Source organism: Lutjanus erythropterus, chromosome 19, assembly GCF_056507025.1.
Source record: "Lutjanus erythropterus isolate fLutEry1 chromosome 19, fLutEry1.hap2, whole genome shotgun sequence".
NCBI classification, from domain to species: Eukaryota; Metazoa; Chordata; class Actinopteri; order Lutjaniformes; family Lutjanidae; genus Lutjanus; species Lutjanus erythropterus.
Window position 1 is genome coordinate 34,840,001 of NC_139335.1, and position 10,285 is coordinate 34,850,285.

Sequence of the window (10,285 nt, forward strand, 5' to 3'; positions counted from 1 at the left end):
CCCTTTTTGGGTTTTAGCTTTAAACCTATGGAGCTATATTGGGGCCAAATGTTTTGAACTTGAAAAATAAAATTTGAAACTGTTTTGATCTTGAATTTTGAAAAATACATCAGTGTATTCAAAGTAAAAATAAGTGTTCAAAAAAATTTTTCAGGTTAAGTATAATTATGATTCACTCTGGTAATTATTTTGATATTTGAGATCCTATTTCTTTCTGTTACAAATTTTATCTTTTCAGATTCGAATATTATTTTTTATAGTTCCAAATCTTTTTTTCACTTTCGGATCTTTCTGTTTCAGTTTCAGATCTTTTCTTTTCAGTTTCAGAATTTGGTATGTACTCCTTACAGCAGTGGTTCCCAACCTTGGGTCAGGACCTCAAAATGGGTTTGACAGATACTTAAATAAATAATTGCTAAATTAAAATTAAATTAATCTTTATAATGTTAAAAACACAACCTCAGCCGCTCAATTAAATATGGTGGGTTAAGAGAGAGCATTATAATATATGTTTTAACCAGATATTGCCGATATTTGATCACGAGCCAAAGAAGCCTGGGAACCACTGCTGTAAGGAGTACGATTCACAAACACTAGCTGATAGCATCAGGCCTAGGGGTGTGAATCTCACTGACTGAGACAATTCGATATGTATCTCGATACATGTTCAACAATATGATATATTTTATAAATCTTTAAGCGGCCAACGATTCGGTTCGATACGATTCAATTCTGATACGATACGATACAATACGATACGACGCAATACAAGACAATGCAATGTGTCAGTCTTTACATTTTGATTCAATTAATGCTATGTTTGTAGAGTGCTGTTAGTTGCCAAAAAATCCTGATAGTTTTACTAAATATAGTAACAGTAGAGACAGAGAGGGAGACTTTACAGTGATGTTTATATCTTATTATGAGTCTCATGTGTAAATGAGATAAATGAGAAACATTTTTCACTTTTATTTCATTTATTATTTGCAGGAAAAGATGAAAATTGTAATAAAATCAGTTCGAATTAAACAGCTCTGACTCACTTAAAACTGGTTTACAGCTAATTCCTGTTCTGCATCGCATAAAAGACAAAATCATATAACAAAACGGAACAAACAAAAGATCCACTACCCCAGAAATTACTACGTACTTTGTTGTATCAATTCAAAGATTTCATTAGATGATCACAAAGTAACGATGGGATTGTCCTTTGCCAGTGGTTATTTCTCTGTGTTTTTTGAATGTTTTTTTTTTTTTTTTTTTATTCCAGAGGAATTATACAATTGCTTGTCCTATATTATGTTTTTGGCATGCAGTGTTTTGTGTCACCATGTTTTTCACTTTAACACTCAGTGTGTATACTGGTGTTACAAGACTTTGCTGCTGGGTGTAAAATACAGAGTGGCAAGTGCGTTATCACTATTAAGGTAAGCTGCTTCCATGTGGTATAGCGTAATAGGAGTATGACTATAAAAGTATTGGTTCTTTCTTTGTCAGACCTGGGCCCCGTTTCCCAGAGCCTTCGTAGCGCTACATGCATCGTAAGTTGTATTTCAAGGTCTGCCTTAAGGTTGTCCCAACTCTGGGAAACAGCCCGTAACCTTAAACCATTAATCAAACCAATAAATAAATGCAGTCAATCAGACAACGTAAAAACTCATTTTATATTTCACTATTATAAAAATATCGGGTTTTTATTGTGTTGTGTACTTTCAGTAGTGAGTGACAGGTAAACACACACAAAGGGCAACCATTTATTGCATACTGCAGTTAGAAACTGACAATAATTAGCTGATAATTAACCTGATCAGCCACAAAGTAATTGATACACAAATTATTAAACCATTAACCAACCAACATTATTAGACCAACTGTATGATTAGAATTGTATAGATTGCAGTGTCCATGGCCAATTCCATTCTATTTAAAGTCTGACCTTTGCTAATTCAAATTTTCTTTCTTTGTAAGACCTGTAATCGGCAGTATACAAAAACATTTTTGGAAAATTGAATTGTACATTCATAATAAATCACTGGCAATGAAATCTTTTACATTTTCTTCAAAAGTGCTCCGGGTCACTCTTAGCCTCAGTCTTATCAAGTTTATATACCAGAGGAAGCGCAATCTCTTGTGATGGTAGGCAGATGTAAACAAAACAGAGGCTGACTTCATGCAACAGTTTGCTGTAGTAATGCTTAGCAGTGAGAAAAAAAAAACAAAAGAAGAAACCTGAAGAAGTCTGGATGATGTTTGGGGATGTTTGCTGATATAAACATCCAGAGTTGCAAAGTCGGACAGATGAATGTAAAACTGTGACAGAATAAGCTGATATGTATTCACTCGACTGGAGAAATGTGCCCACATTAAGAACTTACACGGACAGAAATCTGCAAGCCAAACTGCTGCTGCTAGCATTACTAACATTAGCCACATTGTGTGTCAGGCTGGCAGCTAACATTAGCTCTGGGTCCTTTACACGCAGACACTGTGACCCTCTGGTCTGAATAGGTGAAGCGTTTAGTGAGTTGTTGTCATGTTTTGTACAGCAATGTGTGAGGCTTGTATTGCACAGCGCAAAAAAACGCGCATTTCAGCGGCATTTAAAGTACGATTTTGCGATTGTAGACTGTGATTAACGTCTTCCATTGGCTCTTAATAAACACAGTATTTTTTTCGGACAGTGTTTAACATTATAAATCAATAAATTCTACTACATTTTAGCAGCTTTCTGAGTATTTCCTTAGTGTTAGACCAGTCGATTAGTCTAAATTCAATTTTGCCTTAATCGACAGGGAAATTAGTCACCAGGAACATCCCTAATGGTGACTAGGGATGTAAAAATACATTCAACTCACGATTCGATACAATTTCTGATACTGGCTTAATGATACTATTTTTTTTATTTCACATAATGAGATTGCAGACAAATTATGACTAAAAAATATTCCTGTAATTATTTGTCAGACAAAAAACACAACATTTCTGAGGTAGGGTGTAGCTGCAAAACACAAACTATGCGATGAATGTATATTTAATAGGGCCGTCAAAGTTAACGCGTTAATGCTTTAATGTGAATTCCTTTTTAACAACACAATTTTTTTTTTAAACTTTATTTTTATTATTTTCTTTTAAACAAAATCAGAACTTAAAACAGACAGGGTCATCACAGGTGTAGAGAAATGCTAAACATACAGAATGAGGATTGAATGAACCCGGGTTACATTCATTGTCGAAAAAGTCCTTTATGTCCATGAGTGTTATTTGAGGTCCAAAAAGTTTTTATGATCCTTGGCTCCATTTAATGCTAGTCCTCAGTGTTTCCTTCAAAGTGAGATGTCTCCCATTCTTTCTTAACTTAAAAGTCTGCTCTGTTTGTGCATAGGAAAAATACATTACATTGTTTCTCCAACCAAACATGTATAAAGAAATCACTACAGTTTCAAATAGGACTTCCATTTTTTTCAGGGAAAAGGTCAATCGTTCCATAGTATAAATGTCATTAACTATTTCTATCCACTCAAAGGTTTTAGGAGGTTCTATGCTCAACCATTTTCTGGTTATTGCTTTTCTTTACTACGTTATATGTTTTTTAAATTTGTTGAAAGGTATCTAAGCCTCTATTGGAGGATATCATACAGTATGAGGTCATGCCTGCATTTGTCCAGAGTTTAAATCTGTTTTCAAATTTAGCCGGTGTGAATTCTGTGTCATACGCCACCCAGTGTAATATTCGTGCATTCCTCTCGAAGTTCAGGTCTTTAAATTCTTTATGCCAAATGTTTAAGGGGACTGCAGTCCATTTAGATAATTTGTCTAAATATTTCTTCTGAAGGGATTTTTCCCCAAATATAGATTGAAGAGGTATGTTTGTTTGAGTTTGTTCTATGTCTTTCCGTTGCGCATCATATGTAGGATCACACAGAAAACGTAACTGTGCTGCTTTGTAATAATCTTCTAAGCAGGCTGAAGCCCTTCCTCCTCTGTCCTTGGGTAATTGTAATGTTTGAAATCGAATCCTGGGTCTTTGCTTTCCCCAAATGAAGGTTGAAATCATTCTGTTCCACTCACTGAATTGCTTGGGAGGGACATCAACAGGCAATGACTGAAAAAGGTAGAGCAGCCTGGGTAATATATTCATCTTTATAACGTCTATTCGATTATACGTGTTCATTGGTAATAATGACCAGCGATTTAAATCGGCCTTAATATCCGCTGTTATATGAGTATAGTTATGTTCATAGATGGCAGTTAGATCTCTAGGTATTTGTACTCCCAGGTATTTAATTATGTCACCCTTCCATTTAAAATGACATAATCTGTAAACTTTTTCTTGTGGTTCATAGTAAAAAGTTTGGGTTTTCTGTAAGTTCAATTTGTACCCAGAGTATGAACCAAATACTTTAAGAAGAGATAGTAATTTAGGCAAGCTTTCATTAGGGTTGGTAAGCGTCACAAGAATGTCATCTGCGTACAGACAGGTCTTGTGTTGTGTATCTCCAATCAATATGCCTGTTACGTCATTATCTTCTCCGATTTCCTGTGCTAGTGGCTCAATAAAGAGGGCGAAAAGTGTAGGGCTGAGGGGGCATCCCTGACGACATCCCCTCTCAAGAGACGCTGTTTTAGATAAATTCCCATTTATTTTAATTCTGGCTGTGGGAGAGCAATGAAGGTAAAGATTTCAGGCATCCAACTACCTGGCTGTTAAAACCAAATCGTCTAAGAACCAAGTATAAATATTCCCATCGAACAGAATCAAAAGCTTTCTCTGCAATAGATTCTCTATCCACTGTTTCTCATATACTCAATGAGGTGGAAGCCCGCCTCACATTGTCCTGGGTCTGCCTGTTTTTTACAAAACCAGTTTGGTCTGTATCTGTCAAATCCAGGATTATATTTTCCTCCATATTTAAAACAGATATGGGTCTGTAAGAACTAGACTTATCTTTACCCGTGTTAGGAATTACTAAAATTACTGCTTGTGTCCAGGACGATGGAGTCTCCCCCCCTCGAAGACCATAATTAAAACATTCCTTAAGAACTGGTATTATAATCTCTCTAAAGGTTTAATACCATTCCAATGGGTGTTTATTCTCCAAAGACTTTAAGTTTTCAGTCAAATCCTTGTTTCTCTTTTTCCTTCTTCTTCTGAGCTGACCACATGATAAGTTTACCTCTTATAACAGCTTTTGCAGCGTCCCACAGTGTACTGGGAGACACTGTGCCATTGTCATTATGGGTCATGTATTCTTGAAATTCTCCCTTTTTGTATTTCTGACATTGAGGATCATTCAAAAGATTAGTGTTAAATCTCCACAATGTGTCTTTGGGCTTGCTGTCAAAATGCAGTGTTAAGTATACCCATGCATGATCAGAGATACCCCTTACCCCAATGTTACATTTGGTAATCCTGTGGTGATCTGAATTAAACATAAAAAAATAATCAATTCTTGAATATACAGAATGAGCATGAGAAAAAAAAAGTAAAGCATCTATCAAGTGGGTGTAGCTCCCTCCACACATGTACCATACCATCTTATTATTTAAGCAATTTTTTGATGTATACTGCTTCAGGTCTTATTATTTTTTTGTTTTGTTTTGTTTGAGGAGTCCATGGAGGGATAAAGTTGGATATTCCAGTCTCCCCCACATACCAACACACCTGACACTATATCACACACCAGATATAAGATTAAAAACTTTTTTGATCAGCTGTTTATTATTTCCTGGTGGTCTATAAACATTCAATAATGTAACTTGTTTGTGGTCAATTAAACCTTTGACCATTAAGTAGTGCCCTTCTTTATCGTTGATCTGTGAGGAGAGCTGGAAGTTTACCTTGTTTGAAATTAGTATCGCTACAGTGCAGTGCGCTATTAGAAGCTTCAATTGACTTAACTATTGAAGTTTTTAGTGTGTTTTGGCCTTAATGTTAAATTGAGCAGGTCAGTATGCTCATCTGTGCCTGATGGACTTGGGTTTGTCATGTAATTATTTGAGCATGTATTTTTATGCCAAATGCAGTGCCTCTGAGGGTTTCTGGGCATATTTGTCATTTAGGTTAATGTATTTGATTTAATAAAGTTACATTTGAATTACACTTTAAACACTTGAAAAATATCCCTTTAACCCTTGAGGCAGCCTTAAAAAAAACTATACACTTTTTTCCCAAAGGCCAAAACACACTGCAGGCTTCAGAATAATGCAGTGAAGTGACAAACATTTCATAGAGTAGCCGAGCATCTGTCTGTTTCAGACAGATATTTTAATCAGATAACTGTTCAGTACCATCAGGATTTATCATCAAAAAAGTTTTCTATCAGTCGGCACTTCACACACGATCCCCCTCCCTCCCTCCTCTCTGCTGTCCCTCTCTAGATCTTCGTAGCTTTTTTGCTTTGGGAGTGGGGCACCTGGGCTGGAATGAGCGTGGTCCATCTGTCCTTGCAGGACCCTCTCGTCAAAGGACCCCATTACCATGACTACAGAGCATTTGGACCTGAAAGGCTACAGATGACATTTAGCAGGGCTGTACACTTACTATTTTAGGTGGTAGCACTGGTGCTAGCAAGTTAAAAATTTTAATAGCACAACGAAAAATTTAGTAGCACACACAGTTGGACAGTTAGTTAACTTGTTTATTGGCTAAATTCGATACTGATCAGAAATTCTAACAATGTTAACCCCCTGGCTTCGTCTTAATTTCCATCCTAATTGGTTGTTAAGGACAAAAATGTCCACCTCCATAAAAACTACATTAAAAAAGTACAGATTCATATTTTTTCTACTTTTTTCTGCATAAATCTCTCAAACAACTTCAGTCCTGCCCCCAAAACTAAACATTCAATCATTTTGAGAAGTTTAACCCTTTAAATGCCTGTTTGATTACTCGATATCACTGTTATTATTTATGAAAAAAAGCAAAGAAATTTAGATTTTTTCCATACAACAAATGTTGGGTGGCTGGGGCATTTTTTTTTATCAGTCTTGGATATGTCAAGGATTAACCAAAATATTGACTTTAATGCTATATTACTTTTTGTGTAGCATCAGATTTAGACGTTAAGGACAATTAACTCCCATTCAAACCACATTTTTTTATCTCAAAGTTGCTGATTATAATCATGCATTCTGTAATGTTAGGGTTTCATCTTTGAGAAAAATAGTAAAATTAGTCATTTTTACTGTTCAACACTAAAATCTGCCATTTACTCATCATAGGCCTATGCATACAAATCTTGTTATTTCTTAGTGATAAAATACTGCAGTAACACTATTTCCACTTTTTTTCCACGTTTCCACTGAAATTATTTTTAAATCAGCAGCAGATCTTTCAATTCTTATTTATTTTACGTACTTGAACATTCAAATTGAACACTCAAAACAGAACAATATGTTACAAAAAAACTTGACTTGAGGCGAGGTGAGCATCTCTACAGACGATGTGTCGCTTTGTAATACTGTGTTTATAAACGTTGTCACGTTTAAAGATTGTACTCCCTGTGATGTATGGCTTATTCCCTGCCATCAGTTCACCTCCTGCCACACAATATTTACAAAACAGTGCTTTTTTGGTTTGTTTACCCGGAAATGTAGTTCTTTTGTATTCGGATTGAGAAGGACCGTACATACTTAGAACTACAACTCCCGTGAAGCATTGCTACAACAACTGACGTATAGGACAAGAGACAGCCTATAGCAGGGGTGTCAAACTCAAACACAGAAAGGGCCAAAATTTAAAACACAGTCTAAGTCGCGGGCCAAACAGGATTAACATTTATTAAACTGTCTAAAACTGACTATGTTTTATTCAGAAATATGAATTTGAACAGCCAGACTGCAACAGTTTTCTTCTCAATAAAATAAATAAGATTTAAAATATTTTTTTCTTCAACAATAACAAAAGAAAACGAGAATATTTCAGCTCAGAATATTTCAGCTCACATATCCAGGTGGGGGTTACATTTGAAAATGCTTGCTTTTTGTCTGCACACAAGATATCGCACACTTTAATCATGCAAACCCTCAATGGCACTGCATTTGGCATAAAAATATGCTCATATAATAATATTACAAACCCATCAGCCCATCAGGTACAGATGAACATATTGACCTGCTCAATTTAACATTAAGGCCAAAACGCACTGAGAACTTCAACAGAAAAGTCAACTGTAGCTTCTATGGTGCACTGCAGGCTTCAGATTTAAAATCTAACACCACAGAACCAGCAGTATTTTAGGAAAAGGTTAAACTTCACACTGACACACACTGAGGAGATGAAGAGGAGAGACAGATTCTGGACTCTTCATCATGACTTACAATAACGCAGCAATTAAGTATTTAAAAGTAGACAGATCAGACTTGGAGTAAAAAAAAAAATCACACACCACATAAGTGTACATTAATATTATGATTCATGATCATAAAAAGTTTTTTATATCAAGTCGACACATCTGTCCATATTGACTCTCTCTCTCTCTCTCTCTCTCTCTCTCTCTGCTGTGGGTCAGTCTTATTTTTATTTTTACCTGGTTTCAGGTGGAGCTGCAGTTCATCTCCCTCCTCATATACTTGTGTTTCTTTGCACTGAGTCAGAAAAGCTCAGAAAAATAGGCCAGTAAGGTCTGGGCTTAGAGCCACAACACCCTAAAAACCTTAATAAATAACCACTGTTATCACTTGTATATTTTCAGAGTTCAAACCATCAAAAAGAAGAATCAGGCAAAGTCTGGAAAAATCACTGGAAGGGCAACAAAGTTCTGCCACACAAAGTTTATTGATCTCTCTAGGTAGAAAAATCAACAAGCTTGAGTCAAACCCAGGTTTAGACTGAAGAAAGAGGTGCAAAACACCTTGTTATATACTGTTTAGAGCCTCCTCCCACTTTGAACATTTTGGCTCACAATCAAACATATTTGTGTATTAAATTTTACCTTATGGAATCATAATGACATTCATTTTCTTAGCAAATTGCTACTTCCCTTAGGTTTGCATACATCAATCTTATATTTTTTAAAAAAATAATTAAATGACAAAACAGATCAATGTTACACATGAAACAAAACACCTGATCTGACAATTACGCTGTGTGAGAAGCACCAAGGGCTGGAAAGTACCTACAAGGTCTTTAGGTGACAGTGATTGATGTTATGGTTTGATCTTTATCACTACCCTGTGAAACTCCCAACAGTACACTACTTCAGAATGGAGCGTTCTTTTAATGAGGCCTCCAACAGTACTCTGTTTAAGAATGGAGTGTTTTTTTTATATATTACGGAGAGAAGACTTTGTGCTGGATGGGCATCATGTTGAAGATTACATCATGTTGAAAATTATGGCACTATAAGACAAACCTGTTTACATTGTCGTTTTACAGAAGCTCGCGTCTTCGCGACTGCGAGCTGATTTATTTCTCGAGTTGCGCGGCAGCTGACGCAGTGCATTGTGGGACTTGTAGTATGAGTGGTGGGAGTGCTATTTACCGATGGGCCATTCATAACAGACACATGAAATTATCTCGCGGGCCGTATGTGGCCTATAGCCTTGTTTTCCCTACTATTTTTTGTTAGACATGATACCAGCGCAACTCCTTCACACTTGTGCGAGTGGACACGTATTTCTCTTCGCACAGAATGATTTTTAGTAGCAAATGCGACGAAAATTGTCGCACTGTACAGCCCTGTTTAGGCTAAAAACATGGTGTAAATGGCATGAGTGGAATTTCATTTTTGGGTGAACTATCACTTTAACACACAGACACTTCTTCAGACCACTGCCTCTGCTCTCCTGCACAGACAGGAGCTCAGTCTCACAACACACGCTAGCTTGAGGGCAAAGATGGAGGGTCAGAGATGCTGAGGTCGAGATATATTCCAAGCACACTGTCTTGGACGAGAGTGATGCAGCGTGGCCCGGTGTGTTTTAGCCTTTAGTGATAATGGCCATAGAATGGTCAGAAAATTTCATAGAATGTAGTCTCCATCAAGACATGGTGTAATTATGAGTGAGTATTAAAGGACAACTTTGAAAATTTTCAACCTTGGCCTTGATTGAGACAGCTCGTTTTGAAATTGGTCCAGTATTGAGGAAGGAAGATGCAGCTGGCAGCTGCGAAATAAGTACAACAGTATACATTGGACAAATGTGTCCTGTACAAGTTCTTGCATTGAAAGTGCTTTTTTTCACCACAGACCCGCTCAGATTGCCAGTTTTATCTCTGTCAACAGCATGCGAAGCGTCTGTCTTACCCTTCACTTGCTCCGGGCTGTGTGTGACAAAATCTCAC